Source organism: Salvia miltiorrhiza, chromosome 3 (genome assembly GCF_028751815.1).
Source record: "Salvia miltiorrhiza cultivar Shanhuang (shh) chromosome 3, IMPLAD_Smil_shh, whole genome shotgun sequence".
Lineage (NCBI taxonomy): Eukaryota > Viridiplantae > Streptophyta > Magnoliopsida > Lamiales > Lamiaceae > Salvia > Salvia miltiorrhiza.
Window position 1 is genome coordinate 9,955,459 of NC_080389.1, and position 18,078 is coordinate 9,973,536.

Here is an 18,078-nt window from a genome sequence, read left to right on the forward strand (position 1 = left end):
ACTTGAACCCTCGACCTATTAGTTAAAGGAGAAGCGTCTTACTAATTGAGTTGCACTTCGTTGTCGATACATTTATACTATTAATTTGTTAATGGGACTATTGTACAATCATTCCCGTAAAACATCAATAATTTGACTATTTCAAAAGAATAATAATATATACAAAAAAATGTTTAGTGGGGGCTTAAGCCCCCTTTAGCTCCTCGGGTCAGCCAGTGGTCATCTTTGGTTACCAACTGTATTTTCTGACTCTGGAAATTACTTTTTTGCCTCCATCAAATTTTTTTATAATAGGGCAAGTTGAATCACATATCAATTGCAAACATCTTTCTATAATAGGCTAGTTGAATCAAACAACAATTTGGGCTAGAGCCCAAATTTTGTTTAGGAGATGCTAAAGCTCAAAATTAACGAGCCCAAGATCAATTTAATCTTTATAGATATTTTGATTTGATTTAGTTGGATTTTACTAATATAGATTTTATTATCAACTTTGGCCATGTAGAATCTTTTTTTTTAGGGCCATGTAAAAACTTTATGAGATAGCTAATTTCTTATGTAGAGATGGATCTAGAGGTGGGCCCAAGAGGGCAACGGCGATCCATAGTCTCAATTTTTGTTTAGTTGAAATTGAATATGCATGAGACATTGGGAATTTCTTCTATTTTTTCCTTTGCTAAAACTCGAACAATTTTGAGAAAATTCGGTTTAGATATAAAATCCGGCAATGTAAAGAGATACCATTATCCACCAAATTATTTGGGATCCTCTTCTCCACTTGTTGGTATCCCATTATTATTATTTTTTTTCAGTTTTTTTCATTGTCTCATTCAATTTTAATTTCTAGTGTTTTATTTATTATTTTATAGTTATTCATTGGGAATCCGAATATTGACGTAAAGACTTATCTTTCAACATAATATCCGTAAAGTTTTAATTAATAATCGATTATTATGGTTGGTTATTCCATATATATGGTATATAATGTTATTATTTTTTTATATAAATTAACAGTATTAAATAAAGAAATTTAAAGACCGCACCACATGGGACTCGAATCCAAGACCTATGACCTTATGCATTAACCCCTTACCGCTTGGCCAACACACGCACACTATAATGTTATTAAACTTCAATAACATTAATTAGGGTTCATTATATTACAATGTTTCTTATTTTAATAACAACTATTATTAAAAAATAAATTTACTAGTGAAACATAAAAGATAAAATATATTTTATTTATATAGAGATATAATTGCACATGATAGTATATATACATGAACAGTAACAGTAAATGTTGCATAACATCTCCATTGCTAAAATATCACCATATGCATTGTTTTTCCCACTGGGCCAATAATTATGGTGCTGTAATTTGAGAAAGATGCTGCAGCGCAAATCATGGTGATGCAAAAGTCTTCTTACATTTTTACTTATGTTGTGTTGACTCCCATTCTTCATTTCCCAAAAGTGCTTCTTGGTGAAAAGGGTAAAAAGTTTTAGGTTCGTTAATCGAAACGAGTGATTCGATGTTATCTTTGAAGAATTAACAAGTCATATACTAAGAGCATGAACAACGCTGGGTGCGAAGGCCGGATCGAACCCGGCCTATCGCACCCGCTGGCATTGCTGCACCCGGGTGCAATGGGGTGGGGCGATGGAACGCACCAGCAGCGTGTGGGAGCGAAAGAGGGGGCGTATTTACACGCGCCCCTTTTCAAACCAAAAAAAAAAAGGAAAATTGGAAAAAAAAATTGCAAGTTAAATAAATCGGCAATAGCCGTTTTTTTTGTACCGTTTTTTTCTATCCGTTGCCTTTTTTTTTTTTTAAATTCTTAGCACCTATATATATCAACTTTCTTACAAAAACATTCATCATTCTATTTTAGGATTTTTAGGATTTTTTATTTTATGTTTATTTTAATTTAAGTAATTTAGGATTTTAATTTATTGTATTGCAACTTTAATTCAATCAATGTAGGATTTGAATTTGAATTCAATGAAATTTTAATTTATCAATTATTGTAAATTTAAAATGGAAACTAGAATAAAACTATATCAAAAATAAAATAAAATCCATTGCACCCAAGTGAGTGCAATACCATTGCTGGAGTGGGTGCAATGGTTGTTGATGCTCTAAGAAATTGTGATACGTAAAAAGTAATTATTGTAATATATATAAAAAAAACATAAAGAAGTGAATAATAGTCACTAAATTATTAAACTTTTATCATATTTTGATTTAACATATTAACTTAAAAAATTTGTTTGATAATTATCGAAATTTTAAATTCATTTGATTTTGCTAACACATTGGATTCTGACCCAATTTAATGTTAACGCAATGCCTGAAACATTCGAGGTGATTAAATCAATCGATTATTATTTTTTTAATTTGGCGAAACGTCGCATTTAAATTATTGATATCTAAATTGTGTTTAGTGGGATAAATAATGACAGATCTTGGTCTCGTTATAGCAAAATTAAATTAAATTAAAAGTTTAGTAATTGTAAGACATATTTTAAAGTTAGTGCGTGCAAAATCTGAATTTGGGAAAAATGCAATTTAATTTTACTGATTATTCCTTCGTTCCATTAAACATGAGTCACTTTTTATTTAGGATTGTCCCATGCATTAAAGATGACTTATTTTCTTAAAATGTAATATTTAATTATTAAAAAGTTATGGATCCTATTAGTGTTATCGAATTTACATCTTCTTCTTAATATTCGTACTGAAAAGAAATGAGTCATGTTTAATAAGACAGATGGAGTATTAATTACAAAATCTATTATTATTATATGAGTAAAAAGTACATGAAGATCAATCTTCTTGCTCATTCATAAATCAATATTTATGAGCAAAATTTATATGGTACCTCCTACAACACACACACATATGTATATCTAATAAAAACCTCTTTTAACATGAGAACTAGGAACCACATCTTAGCCTTTAAAATTGAAGATCTAGTGGTTAGGATTGATTGTTTTTAAATAGCCGCCTTTTCTGATTTGGTTAGTTCCCTTTTACCGTTTTTTTTTATTTTTGTTTACTAGAAGGATATTTTAGTCCTTATATATTATTCTTATTTAATTAAATACTCTTAAATATTGGATTAAATTGTTAGTGACGTTTTTTTTTTCTTCTTGTTTTTTAATTATACTCAATAATAGATACTAAGACTTAGTGAATACTATTTTATCATTATAGAGAGCCTTATTTTATTTGTATTGCACGTTAAGACTTAATGAATATTATTTTAAAATTTATTTGCATAATATCTATGAGTTGCATAAGTAAATTATATAATTGCATAATTATATGTCTACTGTTGCACGTTTAATTTTTGAGTTGCATTCCCTTTTACTTTTTTGCACAATTAATTATGCAGTTCATTCTATTTATATGTAGATTTTAGTTGCATTGTAACTAAGAACCAATAACAATCATTGATTTAAGTAAAATAGAGGACTGAGATTATAGTACAGATGCACATTTTAATTTATAATTTAAATGTAATTGAAATTACTAAAATGGTAGAAATGTAATACATAAATTAAATACTTTTTATGTTCTTCACTTCACTTTGTACAATTAACTATGCAATTATAATTTCATCTATGCAATTTTGAAACTCTAATGTGCTATTTAATATTTGAAAACCAACTGTCAAATTTCATATATGCATTTTCAATAATCAACTATGCAATTTAATCTATGAATTGCGAATCAATAAAGGACCTATGCACTCCATCTATGAACAATGCAATTACAATTTCATCTTCTACAACACAACCCGAATAATCATCTATGCACTTCAACTTCCAACTATGCAACTCAAACTACGCATCCAAAATTATAATATATGCAATACAAGCCAAAAAATGATCTATGTACTTCATCAACTAACTATGCAATTAGGATATCTTCAAGTATGCTACTAAAACTTATACACCTACACAACATCGAAACCTACTACTCAATTTCAATCCCTACTATGCATCTGAATCAATCAGTTGTGCATTCAAGAAATTGCTGTTCAATAATTTCGAAACAAACGACAGCTTCATCAAATTCCCAAACCTATTCAATTACACGTTTTAATCATGAAAATTAGAAACACCAGTTATACTAAACAAATTCCATCAAGTTCTTGAGCAAATTTCAGATCGACCACACGAAACAAAAACTAATTTAATTGTGCAAGAAGATATATTAACTATGCATTATAATCTATGCATCTAGAATTTCGAACTATGCAACAAAATAAGAAACTAAGCAATAAGACATGAAACTGTGCAACTCAATCAAGGAACTATGCAAACTAAATTTCAAAGTGCAGATGAATGTTAAAAACTTAAAAAACCCGGATTCGGTTGCCGCCTGTACTAAATCAATCAACGGAAAGCTAAATCTCCGCGGTCAGATGTGTTAAACAGCTCTGTCGCCATCGCGGCCTTAGACCAAAGATGCATAGAAATGCGTGCCTTTCTCCGCCTGCTATAGAATCGCCTTTGTCTTGCACAGTTCCGAGGCAATCGCCTCCACTGTCTCCTTGCACTGATCGGCGCCGGAAACCGCCTTCGACTTGCACAAATCGACGCCGGAAACAGCCTTCGAATTGCACAGATCAGCGTCCGAAACCACCTTCTACTTGCACAGTACAACGCCGGAAACCACCTTCGACTTGCACCGTTTCGATCGCCGTCCACAGTTTTGATCGGTGGGTTGGAGGTGCATAGGCGGCTCCACTCACCTTGAAACCCAAGATAAAAGTCAACAATTCAAAATGAATTAGGAATAAGAAATCGTGTGACTAATTTAGAATTCCAGTATTACATTTTTACCCTTAGAATTTTAATTATATTTAAATTACTAATTAAATTGTGCATTTGTATTATTAATCTCAGCCATCTATTTTTTCTAAATCAATGGTTTAGATTAGGTTCCTAGTTCTCATCTTAAGGGGGGTTTCTACATTAACCCCACCCTATATATATATATATATATATATAATATATAATTTATTGAAATATATTTTAAATTTTTTATTTGGTTATTCAAATTGTCTAAGGCAAAACAGAAAGATGGGCCTATAGTGACAACACCCTTTATAAAAGGGAAAATCAAACACCACACTATTTGAATCTAATTTCCTTTGTTTTTCAATTTTCCAAAATTAACCGACTATTTATTTCACTACTAATAAAAAATTGGGTAGCTGCTAGATCTAGTGGAGTGGTGTAGTGTGGCCTAAAAATAAACCGACCAAGAAGTGCCTTCACACATTGGTAACCATTAAAAGATTAAATAAAATACAAAAAGGGTTCATTTTTAATGTCAATAATTAGGCACTAAAAGTGGGCTTTGGTTGACTCCCATCACTTGTCTTCACACTCACACAGATTCCAATAGTCTTACCTAATTTGTCTTTGACGCAAACTCCACCTCATTTTCCTTGTCTTCGTTTCCTTTGACAATCTGTCTTAAATGGAACTCCACTACACTATAAATTAAAACATAGATAAGTGAAATAAATAGCCTTTTCTTGTTTTAGGAAGGCACAAGATAATGATTTTTCTTTTCCTCTTTCTATCGTGTTTTTTTTTTTGATAAGAAAAGGAATTTATTAAAAGGAAGAACGAAGGTACCAGCAGTACCAAAAGAAAATTACGTCATAGGAGATGGAACTCCCGCAATCCAGGCTTCTAAACTCGAATCAGAGTTAAGAAACCCGAAGATCTTACCCCAACCCCACATTCTCACCTTAATCTCCGAGACCACTTTGGAAATTTTCCATCCTTTTTCTTCGAATCTGCTCGTATTTCTACATCTCCAAACGACCCAAGCAACACAACACCACAGCGCCAACAGGAATTTCCGACTTTCTTTCCGGTTTCCAAAGTTGGTAAAGAGAAGGAAGTGTGAAACCACGCTTTGTGGTCGCACGAAACAGATGCCAAGCCATCTAAAGATATCATCCCAAACTTTTTCAGTCTTTGGGCAGTGAAAAAGCAGATGGTTAATCGTCTCCTCGCTATGAAAGCACGCATTACATCCGGTATCAACTTCATTCAGCACAATGTTTCTTCTTCTAAGATTGGCGCAAGTAGGTAGTCGATCTCTGAGCGTCCTCCAGGCCATGACTCTTGCTTTAAGCGGGACTGGGCTTTTCCACACCTTGGAGAGGATCTCATTGATCGCTTCCGAGGTTCGCCTTTCTTGTCTTGTCTCTTTGATGACTTCGTAAGCCGACTTAGTGGAAAAAATACCATCTTTAGCGGCGGACCAGGACCAAACATCAGGCACACCTGCAACAAGATTGGCACCAGAAATGAAGGACAACAGGTCATGAACCCCCCTCTTTTCCCTTTCGAAGAGCTCTCGTCTCCAACTCAGATCCCACTTCCAGCCCTGACAAACATGGTTTTCGTACCTCAATTCCACATGATTTGTTGTCATTTCCCTTCATATTTTGCTTGCCAATGCGTGTTTGTACCATAATATTGAGTTTTATGAAGATTTGATGTCTTGGTGTAGTTTTGGAGTAATTTCAGGAAAAATCAAGGATTAATTGGAGGATTTTGAAGATATTATATTGAAGTACGTCTCGAGAGGAATCCGTGAGCGCAAACGGCGATCAAATCCGAGTCCGGACGAGGGAGAACGGAGCAAAACGAGCGGACTGCGCATAACGCCCAGTAGCCCGCGGTCACCACCCGCGGCCGCGGGGTAAGACCGCGGGTCAGCTGTTCCCGACTCAGGAGACACCCGCGGTCACCACCCGCGGCCGCGGGGCGGGACCGCGGGTCCCCTGAGCATCCCCCACGTTTGAAGGCCGCGGACGCGGGCCGTGACCGCGGGAAAAGGGCGGGGCTCCCCCAAATGGACCCCAAACGCGATTTTAGCCTCAAAACTCTATTTTTCTCTTCTTTTCCCCATTCATTCACCACACACACCCACTTCATCTTCCCCAACTCTCCAATTCCAAACCCTAGCCTCCATTCTCTACCATTTTTTCTCTCTTCCACACACAAAAACAACACCAAAATCAAATAAAGAAGGGGAAGACTTGGAAAGGAGCTCATCAAGACTACATGATTGAAGATCAAGATTATAGGATTTGTCTATGAATCTCTATCTCTCTATATCTTTATTTATGTTTTCTTATGACTTGAGATTTGCTTTTATTATGAATATGCTTGGCTAAAATCTCTTATCTTAGGGATTAGATTAGATGGATTTGTAATGGATTGATTTCTTTGTTCAATATATATCTTGATTGTGCTTATTGTTATCTTTTCAAGTCCTAGATTTATCTCTTGTATGATTGGTTGGCCACCTTTTGTGCATTTCTAATTTGTGATTTGAATCGGGAGAGGATAATTACAATAGATTAGGAGTTTGATACATATCATCTCAATAAACCGGGAGGTTGAGAGGTGGGTGAGGGCTTATTGATCTTTTGTGCTATTGGGAGTTATAGGTTAGAAATTGACCGGGGACGGCAATTATGACCCGTAATCTACTGTTTTAGTCGTCCGGGAGGGGGCTAAAACTAGTGGGGAGATCGCCCTAGATAAGTAAGTCATAACAAGATTTATATTGATTTAAATTGAAGTTCATTACGATCCATCGAAATCTAGTCCCTAGGATAACTTTCCTTTGAGTCATTCCCCAATTTATTCACTAAGTTTATGTTATTGTTATTTACTTTGCTTGCTTTAATTTAGCTTTGTTTTAGTTTTCAATACCTCTTGAACTTTGGTTGTCTAAATAGATTGAAAACAACTTATTAATAATATTTAGAAGTTTAAATTCACCAATCCTTGTGGAATACGACCTTGCTTCCACTTATTGCAGCTACACCGTATACTTGCGGCGTGGTGAAAATAATAGCGAACAAGTTTTTGGCGCCGTTGCCGGGGATTGGTTGAGTTTTTACTTTTGATATTGTGAAAAGTTGTTTTTATCTAATTTAGATATTGTTTTTATGTTTGTTTATTTATATGTTTATTTGTTTTTGTTAGAGAAAATTGCTCCACAACCGTAAAAGCGGCACCAAAAATGGATGATGGAAGGAATGAGTTGGTTGAGCAACTCCAACTACAATTGGCGTTGATGCAACTTAAGTTGCGTGTTTTGGAAGCCAAAAGAAATTGTAGGCAACCAATGATCCAAAAAGCCTTCCAACCAATACCTTCCTATGGTGACTTTTATGACATGGGGTGCAATGCCATGGAGTGGCAATCACCATTGGAGTATGAGGACCATTTCAATAGTTGGAATTATGAAATTTCTTATTCCACTCAAGAAGGCTTCCAAGGGGGAAATCGATACTATCAAGAGGAGAAATCAAATTCAAAAGACGATCTCCTTCAATTCTTCATAGCTACACAAGCTTGGATAGAAAAAAGTCTAGCAAAATCGGAGGTTATGCTAGAAGAGCAAAGAAGGTCTTTGGCTACCACTATGGAAAATCAAAAGCGAATTGATGATTTGTGCATGGCCATTAGCCTTCAAAATGGAACCTTGTATGAGGAACCAATGCCAATGCTAAGTGAAGAGCCTCAAGAAGTTGAAGAAGAGTATGAAGAAGATGAGGATCAATTCTCCAAACCCCTTGAAGTCGAGAGCCCAACTTTTCCGACACAACCTCTACAATTTCAAAAAGATGAAGATTTCACAAGCTTTAAAGAAAGCAAAGTCAAAAATTTTGTCGATCCTTACCTCGCCACAGGCGATTCTATGAAAGCTTGCTTCTTTCACTTTTATTTATCTTCATCTTTTGATTTTCACTTTGATTTGTCTAATAAGGAATTGTTTGAGTGTGGTGGTACTCTAGATGGTGAACGAGATTATCATGACGCCCGTGATGTCTCAAGAATTGCAAAGCCACCATATTTTTGGGTCGCGGTGGATGGAGCATGCAAATTTGATGAGAAATGGCCACCGCCTAAGCCTCCACCTCGTTTGTGAGTACGAGACAAGTAACCATTTTCTCCTTCATCCAAACTTATTTCTCCTTTGTGTGAAATAAGTTTGGGGGGAGGGTGAAGATGAGTTACTTATCTCATTTATCCGTTGTTTATTTATTTAGTTAGTTTAGTTATGTTACAATAATTAGTTTTGTCTATGTTTTTTTAGCTTTTCCTTGTCTTTTGTTTTTGAGCTTGATTGTTGAAAAACATGAGTTGGATGAAATGTGTGTTGGGCTTATGATATGAATGTTGCTTTTGAAAAGAAATTGTGTGTATCACTTGTGGATTATGCATGAAAAGTTTGAACTTGTGACAAGTGAGTTAAATGTTTTGCCTCCAAGAACTTGATAATGAGCTTGTAAGATTTGAGCCATTGATTGTCATATTATCACAATCTCATTTTGTTCTTGAGTGTAAATCGATTGAGCATGTATGTTGGTCTCTAGAACTTGCCATGAGTCCTCTCTTGAAAATAAAAGTAGATGTGTTATGAATGTTGAGATGATTGAAGGCCATCTTTGCAAACCACTTAACCCAAATCTTGTCCAAATTCTCATATGATCATAGTTTACCCACTTTTGTGCCTTATAACTTTTCTTTGAATTAACCAATGATGGGTAGAACTTAGATTGTTAGTGATTGCTTTGATGAAAAGGTTTGGGAAATGATTGAAATTGCTTATCAAGCTTTGATTGAGTGAAAATCACTAGTCCCCTATGAGCTTAGAAAGAGAAAGAAATGAAAATGAATGTGAATAAAAGAGCATAAAGGGGAGTGATTTGCCTTTCGAATCATAGCCATGATAGATATCACTAAGGATGAAAAGATGAAATGTAGGGATTTTGGTTTTTGATTGATAAGAGAAATGGTGAAGTTGATTTGTTCATTGTGATTGATGGATTGTGGGATGAGTCACTTTGCCTAAAAAAACTACTCACCTTACCAAAGAGCCCTCATTACAACCCAATGAAAGCCCTTTTTGATCTCTATTTATAACACATTGAAGCATAGAGAGTTAGGACAAATGGCAAGCCTATGGTAGATTGCATGCATTGTTTCGAATTGAGTGTAAACACGTCCATTCTAAACACTTGAGAGTCGAGTGCATCATTGAAACATTCACCTTGTGAGGATTCAAGCTTGAAGGCTATAATGTTGAACTTACTATCACTTGTGACTTCTTGAAATGCATATCTACTTGTGATACACTAGTGAAATATTTTGAAAAAATTGAAGCCCTTGAAATGACACCAATTCATTCTCATATGTTTGTTATCTTTTATTTCTCTTCTCTTTGTTGTTTAGGGACAAACAACGCTTTAAGTTTGGGGGGGTTGACAAACATGGTTTTCGTACCTCAATTCCACATGATTTGTTGTCATTTCCCTTCATATTTTGCTTGCCAATGCGTGTTTGTACCATAATATTGAGTTTTATGAAGATTTGATGTCTTGGTGTAGTTTTGGAGTAATTTCAGGAAAAATCAAGGATTAATTGGAGGATTTTGAAGATATTATATTGAAGTACGTCTCGAGAGGAATCCGTGAGCGCAAACGGCGATCAAATCCGAGTCCGGACGAGGGAGAACGGAGCAAAACGAGCGGACTGCGCATAACGCCCAGTAGCCCGCGGTCACCACCCGCGGCCGCGGGGTAAGACCGCGGGTCAGCTGTTCCCGACTCAGGAGACACCCGCGGTCACCACCCGCGGCCGCGGGGCGGGACCGCGGGTCCCCTGAGCATCCCCCACGTTTGAAGGCCGCGGACGCGGGCCGTGACCGCGGGAAAAGGGCGGGGCTCCCCCAAATGGACCCCAAACGCGATTTTAGCCTCAAAACTCCATTTTTCTCTTCTTTTCCCCATTCATTCACCACACACACCCACTTCATCTTCCCCAACTCTCCAATTCCAAACCCTAGCCTCCATTCTCTACCATTTTTTCTCTCTTCCACACACAAAAACAACACCAAAATCAAATAAAGAAGGGGAAGACTTGGAAAGGAGCTCATCAAGACTACATGATTGAAGATCAAGATTATAGGATTTGTCTATGAATCTCTATCTCTCTATATCTTTATTTATGTTTTCTTATGACTTGAGATTTGCTTTTATTATGAATATGCTTGGCTAAAATCTCTTATCTTAGGGATTAGATTAGATGGATTTGTAATGGATTGATTTCTTTGTTCAATATATATCTTGATTGTGCTTATTGTTATCTTTTCAAGTCCTAGATTTATCTCTTGTATGATTGGTTGGCCACCTTTTGTGCATTTCTAATTTGTGATTTGAATCGGGAGAGGATAATTACAATAGATTAGGAGTTTGATACATATCATCTCAATAAACCGGGAGGTTGAGAGGTGGGTGAGGGCTTATTGATCTTTTGTGCTATTGGGAGTTATAGGTTAGAAATTGACCGGGGACGGCAATTATGACCCGTAATCTACTGTTTTAGTCGTCCGGGAGGGGGCTAAAACTAGTGGGGAGATCGCCCTAGATAAGTAAGTCATAACAAGATTTATATTGATTTAAATTGAAGTTCATTACGATCCATCGAAATCTAGTCCCTAGGATAACTTTCCTTTGAGTCATTCCCCAATTTATTCACTAAGTTTATGTTATTGTTATTTACTTTGCTTGCTTTAATTTAGCTTTGTTTTAGTTTTCAATACCTCTTGAACTTTGGTTGTCTAAATAGATTGAAAACAACTTATTAATAATATTTAGAAGTTTAAATTCACCAATCCTTGTGGAATACGACCTTGCTTCCACTTATTGCAACTACACCGTATACTTGCGGCGTGGTGAAAATAATAGCGAACAAGCCCCCGTTCTCCCAAAAACCCGACTCACTAATGAGGGCTTCTTTATTAGCACTAAGGAGGTACAACCTAGGAAACACCAGTTTGAGAGGCAACGACCCCGCCCACTTGTGATCCCAGAATTTTGTGGACTTCCCATCCCCGACTTTAATGCTAATATTGTCAAGGAACCAAGACTCCCCCGAACCTCCTACCACGGAGATGACTCTAGACCACCATCCGTCCCTGACCCTGCCTCTACCAGAACATTTCACCGAATTCTGACCCCACTCAAGGTCCCCGTAAAGCGATTTAACCACTCTAGCCCACAACCTTCCTCCCCCCTTTAAAAATCTCCAAAACCATTTCACCACAAGAGCATGATTAAACCATTCTAAGTTTTTGAAATCAAGCCCCCCCTCTGATTTTGAAGTGCACAGGTCACTCCACTTCACCCACGCCACCGGGTGCGAGATTCCTCCTCCCCCCCCTCCCCACAGGAAATTGCCACATAAAGAGTTTAAGGCACGCACCGTTGCTTTTGGAATAAAGGAGAAAGAAAGCTGATAGATAGGAATGGATTGTAAAATAGCTTTCACCAGAGTGATTCGACCTGCAAAAGAAAGCTTCCTTTTCTTCCAAGAATCAATTTTCTTCTTAACTTTTTCGACCAGAAAATTCCAGTCAATCACCTTTTTGCAGCCACCACCCACCTTTAAACCAAGATATTTGAACGGCGTAGAGCCAACTTTACATCCCAAGACCGCCGCCATCCTCTCGAGTCTATTTTCATCGACTCCAATACCCATGAGATTGCTCTTGTTAAAATTCACCGCCAGACCTGAAATCATTTGGAACAATCTCAAAATATACTTAACTGCCTCTGCATTTCCTTCTTCATCTGCCAACAAGAAAACCAAATCATCGGCGTATTGGAGATGTGAAATCCTAATTGAATCTTTCCCAATCTCCGCCGGCCACACAAATCCGTTCTCCACTGCTCTGTCGACCAAAGAGTTTAATCCTTCCGCTGCGATAATTGAAGTTTTGTATGACTATTTTGATGTTTTCTACAAGATTGGACGATTGGAATTTATGTTCTTTCAAGGTAAAAATCACAAAAACTTTAAAGTATCTTTTAGATTATGAATTATCTTTTAAATTTTAAATTACTCCCTCCGTCCCGCGAAGCGTGACCCACTTTCCTTTTTGGATTGTCCCACGAAGCTTGACCTGTTTCTAAAAATAGCAAAAAATTTTACCATTTATTCACCTTTTCACTTTTTCACCTACCACACTTAACACACAAAATACCAATTTCTTAATTCCCGTGCCGAAAAGAAATGGGTCACGCTTCATGGGACGGAGAGAGTATTTTTTGGTTTCGAAAAATTGACGTGACTTACAGATGATACGGTGTGTTTTTTTTTTCTTTAACTGACATGATATAAAACAATGTCATTTTGCGCCTTACTAATTGAAAAATAGATTGATGATACAATTGATGTAAAATCAATGATTCGTGATTTAATACAGATTGATAATTTAAACATAACTAATCGCACACAAATAATTTAAAATTTAAAGTGCTATTTAAAATACAACTGCACTTATGTTTAAAATTATTGCATTTATCGTGAAATTTATAACTGCACTAGAAAAAAAAATAAGAAAAAAATAATTTTTCGCTTCCTCCATGATTCAAACTCAGCTGCTGCGTATCTATCAAGATGATGTACCTACCGTAAACAGAGGCAAATCTATATATATCGTAGCTGCCCATTACAAGCACAAGTCTATTTTTGTATTAAATTAAGTTCAACTTAAAATTAGCACAATTTAAAATGATTAAAAATTTAAACCAAATATGTCATATCCATGAAGTATGCTAGCAAAAAAATCAAACTAAATACCTCAACATGATTCTCCTATCCTTCCCCTTTCCAGTTCATTCAGTTACTTCATGGTATTGATATCGATTTCGATCGAAGTATTTTTTTTTAATCCATCCTAAATTCACCCCTAACTATAAATTAATTTTTATAATTGAATGGCTAAAAATAGTTCTTCATTCTCATTTTAAATAAAGATTCTCGTTAAAACCTCCTCGTATATGTAAATGGTTTACTTCCCTAAGACTCAACTTCAATTCAATCAAGCTCCCATTTTCAATGTGTTGTATAATACTCCCTCCGTCCGCCAAAAGTAGACCACTTTTACTATATTGGGCGTCCGCAAAGAGTATACCACTTTCCTTTTATGGAAATGGTCCCACCACCCACTTTAATCTTTAATCCTTAGAGCATCCGCAATGGGGTTACATGATAGCTTACATGATAGTCTACTTTATGATGGGGGGACCACATAGTGTAAAGATGCTGCAGTGGGGTTACATGATAGCTTACATGATAGAATTAGTTTTGATTTTTTCATTTTTCATTTAAGTTTAATTTCATAAATTTAAATTACACAATTTACTTCAAATTTAAATTGCATTAAATTTTAAATTCCTAAAAATTACATAAAATTTAATAAAATAAAAACAAATACTACAAATAACTATTCCGGCCCTAGAGGTCCGAAACGTGCCCAAACATGCTCCATCAAATCATATTGGAGCGCGGCGTGCAACTGCCTATCTCGGAGAAGGACATCTCTTTGGACATATTCCTCGAATGAAACGGGGGTTGCTCGATCACTCTCCGTCGAGTCACTGCTAGACGCCCCATGTCCCGCGTCGTCATCTCTCCAATTGGTTGCTCCTTCACCTTCGTGCTCCACAATCATGTTGTGGAGAATGATGCAACACAGCATGATGTCCCGGAGGTGCTCCAAGTACCAATTCCGCGCGGGACTGCGAATTATTCCCCACCGTGCTTGAAGGACTCCAAAGGCACGTTCAACATCCTTCCGTGCCGATTCTTGCATCTTCTTGAACCTCGCCTCCTTCTGATTTGTCGCCATCGGTGGACTCTTGACGAAGCAACGCCACTCTGGATATATGTCGTCGCACAAGTAGTAGCCCATCTGGTAGTAGCGCTGGTTCGCCTGAAAGAGCACAGGCGGGGCAGTTCCATCCAACACGTCGGCGAAGAGAGGCGACTGGTTGAGAACGTTGATGTCGTTGTTCGAACCAACGACACCAAAAAAGGCATGCCAAATCCACAGATCGTGGGATGCAACGGCCTCCAATATTAAGGTGGGCTCTCCCTGATCCCCGCGTGTGTAGGCGCCGTGCCACGCCTTTGGGCAATTCTTCCACCCCCAATGCATACAATCAAGACTCCCGAGCATCCCGGGAAATCTGTGTCGCACCTCGTGCATCTGGGTAAGGCGTGTGATGTCCTCCGACGTTGGACGGCGTAGATAATGGGCTCCAAAAGCCCGGATGACCGCCTTGCAGAACTTCTTGAGGCATACACGCCCGGTGGAGTCGGCGACTCTGAGATACTCGTCAAAAGTATCCGCAGAGAGCCCGGTGGCTAACTGGCGGATAGCCGACGTGCATTTCTGCAACGGGGAAAGAGAGTCCCGACCTATTGCATCAGTGGTCATGTGGAAGAAAGTATCTACACCTTGAACAGCCTCCACGATGCGCAAGAAAAGCTCCTTCTGCATTCGAAAACGCCGCCGGAAAAATGTAGGTCCGTACGTTGGATTGTCCTGGAAGTAGTCTTGCATAAGACGTAGGTGGGCTTCCTCTCTATCACGGTGGACGTAAGATCGGGGACATTTCACACGTCCCGCCTCCGGAGCCGGCTGGCCATAGATGTGAGCAAGCAGTTGTTTCTGCAACTCTATCTCCTCCATGATCGCATTAGCTACACCGTCGGATGAATCAGACGAAGAACCGTGGTCGGATTCCGCCATTGTCGGAAGAAATAAGATGAAAGCGCTTGAAAGAGGAACAAGAATGAAAGAAATTGAAAGAAGAAGGAGAATTGTAGAGTGAAAGTGAGGAAGATGTAGTTATAAAGAGAAGAAAAATTGAAAAAAAAAAAAAATTCCAAACGGTCAAATTTTGGCACACAAACCGAGGAGTCAAAGCAGTCAGCCTACAAATAATGATTTAAAATTCGAATTTCTATTTTTTTTTAAAGAGGCGTGTAAAACACGCGCCTATATATTACCGTTTAAAGGGCTACACGATAGAACGTGTAGCCCTCGTGTAAACCTCTCCCGCAACGGTTACACGATAGCTCATTTACACGATAGCCCTATCGTGTAATGGCTATCGTGTAACCATTGTGGATGCTCTTATAAACATTCTTTATTTACAATAAAACACATTCCAAATTCAATTTCAACCACATATTCCATAAAGTGGTGGGACCCTTTCTCCACTACATCAAAATCATCACCAATTTTATTAAATTCCGTGCCCAATCAAAGTAGTCTACTTTTGGCGGACGGAGGGAGTAAAAGCCATTGACTATTAGGACTAATTAAACACAGTCAAGAATCAAGATTCAAAAATTCCACCTTCCAACTTAGACATTTCCTCAAATATTTTATTTCTAGCAATACAAATCTCACTTTTCAACACCTACACACTTCCCCCTTTTGACCACTAATCGTAATTTAATAGGATAATTTCACCACACTAGACAACAATGATAAATGATTTTGAAAATGATGTAGTGTGTGTACTGTGTGTTTGCTCACATTATCAACAGTTAACAACCAACCCATTACCTCACATCCCCACCACCACTGACATTCACAAGAGAGAGAGAGAGAGAGAACAAGATTTCAATCAAACCCCACTGATTTTTATACCTCTCACCAGCCATTTTCTTGCTCATCACTTCCTTTCTCTCTCCGCAGCATTTCCTTCATGGGTGCAGTAAGTAACAAAAAAACTCTCAAGAATTCTTGATTCTTCAACATCAGCATCACTTTCTTTTCGAGTCGTTTGAGGAATCTTCGCCTAAAGTAATGCAAATTTTTTGGTGCTTTTAATGAATCTTTGCATTTTATATTTTTATTTTTGTAGGAAAACTACAGAAAGAGTGGACAGATTCCGGCTTTTGGCGACTGGGAAAATGCGAATGAGCTGCCGATAACGCAGTATTTCGAGTGCGCGCGGCAGGCGGGGCTGCTCCGCTGCAGCTGCCCCGGCGAATGCGGCGGCGCTTACGCCAACAACGCCGCTTATTGGGGAGGCGCCGGCGGCGGTGGCGGTGGTGGTGGGAATCCTTACGGAGTTGGTTATGAGAAGCCTCTACCTCGCCTACTTTATGCCGTTCCTGAGCGCAAGGTTGGTTTCTCACTCCTTTTTTTTACCCTCTCTCTCTCATATTTGAGTAGTAAAAGTAATAGTAGAAAATAAAAAAACACTCTTACTCCCTCCATCCCATTAAAGTTTGCAACATTTCTATTTTGGGTGTTCCACTAAAGTTGGCAACTTTTTAAAAATGACAAAAGTTTACTTTAATTAAGTCAACAATTGTATGCCACTTTCTAAAAATACTAAAATTATTTTAATTAAGTCAACAATTACTCACTAATTTGGTCAACAATTGTAGGCCACACTCTATTAAAACATATAACACTCAATTTCTTAATCTCCGTGTCGAAACGAATGTTGCCAACTTTAGCGGGACGGAGGGAGTATTATTTACCATTTAATTCACGATCAAGAATAAGTTGTATCGTGAATTCACATTTCGTCCAAGATCCTAAATATCCGGGGATATTATACAACCACGACAATGAGTATCTTCACTACCAAGACGACTGGTAACCTCTACTGCCTCTCATCCTTTTGCATAAATTTGGTTTTTCATCCTCGTTCCTCGGATTTGTGGACTTCCTATATAGTTCGATTGAGTATTTTAATCTCGGAGAGTAGGATTTCTCCAATCCCACCCTTTCAATGAGATCAAAATCAAGTAAAATTAGCTTAAATTATAGAAATAATTAAGAGCCTTGTAATATCCCAAAGTTTTAATTTATCTAAGTCAACAAGGGATTAATCTTATTATTTTTATCTATCAAGGTTAATCACCAAAGTAAACGTGCACTTAAATAATTTGTTTCTCCTAGGAAAAAGAAAATTGATGATTCTGAATCTCTTGAGCAGGTACATTCTCTCATCCCAAGTGGAAAACAAACCCGACGACTACATATTCGTCTACTACCGCGGCCGGAACGATGCGTGGGACGGCTACGGCGGCGCGGTGATCTACACCAGAAGCGCGGTCCTGCCCGAGAGCATCGTGCCCCGGCTAGAGAAGGCGGCCAAGAATGTCGGCCGCGACCTGAGCCAGTTCATCAAGACGGAC

The 18,078-nt window shown here is 37.6% G+C and overlaps 1 long non-coding RNA gene across 1 annotated transcript; it reads left to right on the forward strand.

The window, feature by feature from the left end:
- The first annotated feature begins 17,455 nt into the window (after positions 1–17,455).
- On the forward strand, positions 17,456–17,907 carry LOC131017472 (uncharacterized). The gene is made up of 2 exons (XR_009099628.1): positions 17,456–17,533; positions 17,877–17,907. It is a non-coding gene; the product is annotated as an uncharacterized LOC131017472 (long non-coding RNA).
- The last annotated feature ends 171 nt before the right edge of the window (positions 17,908–18,078 follow it).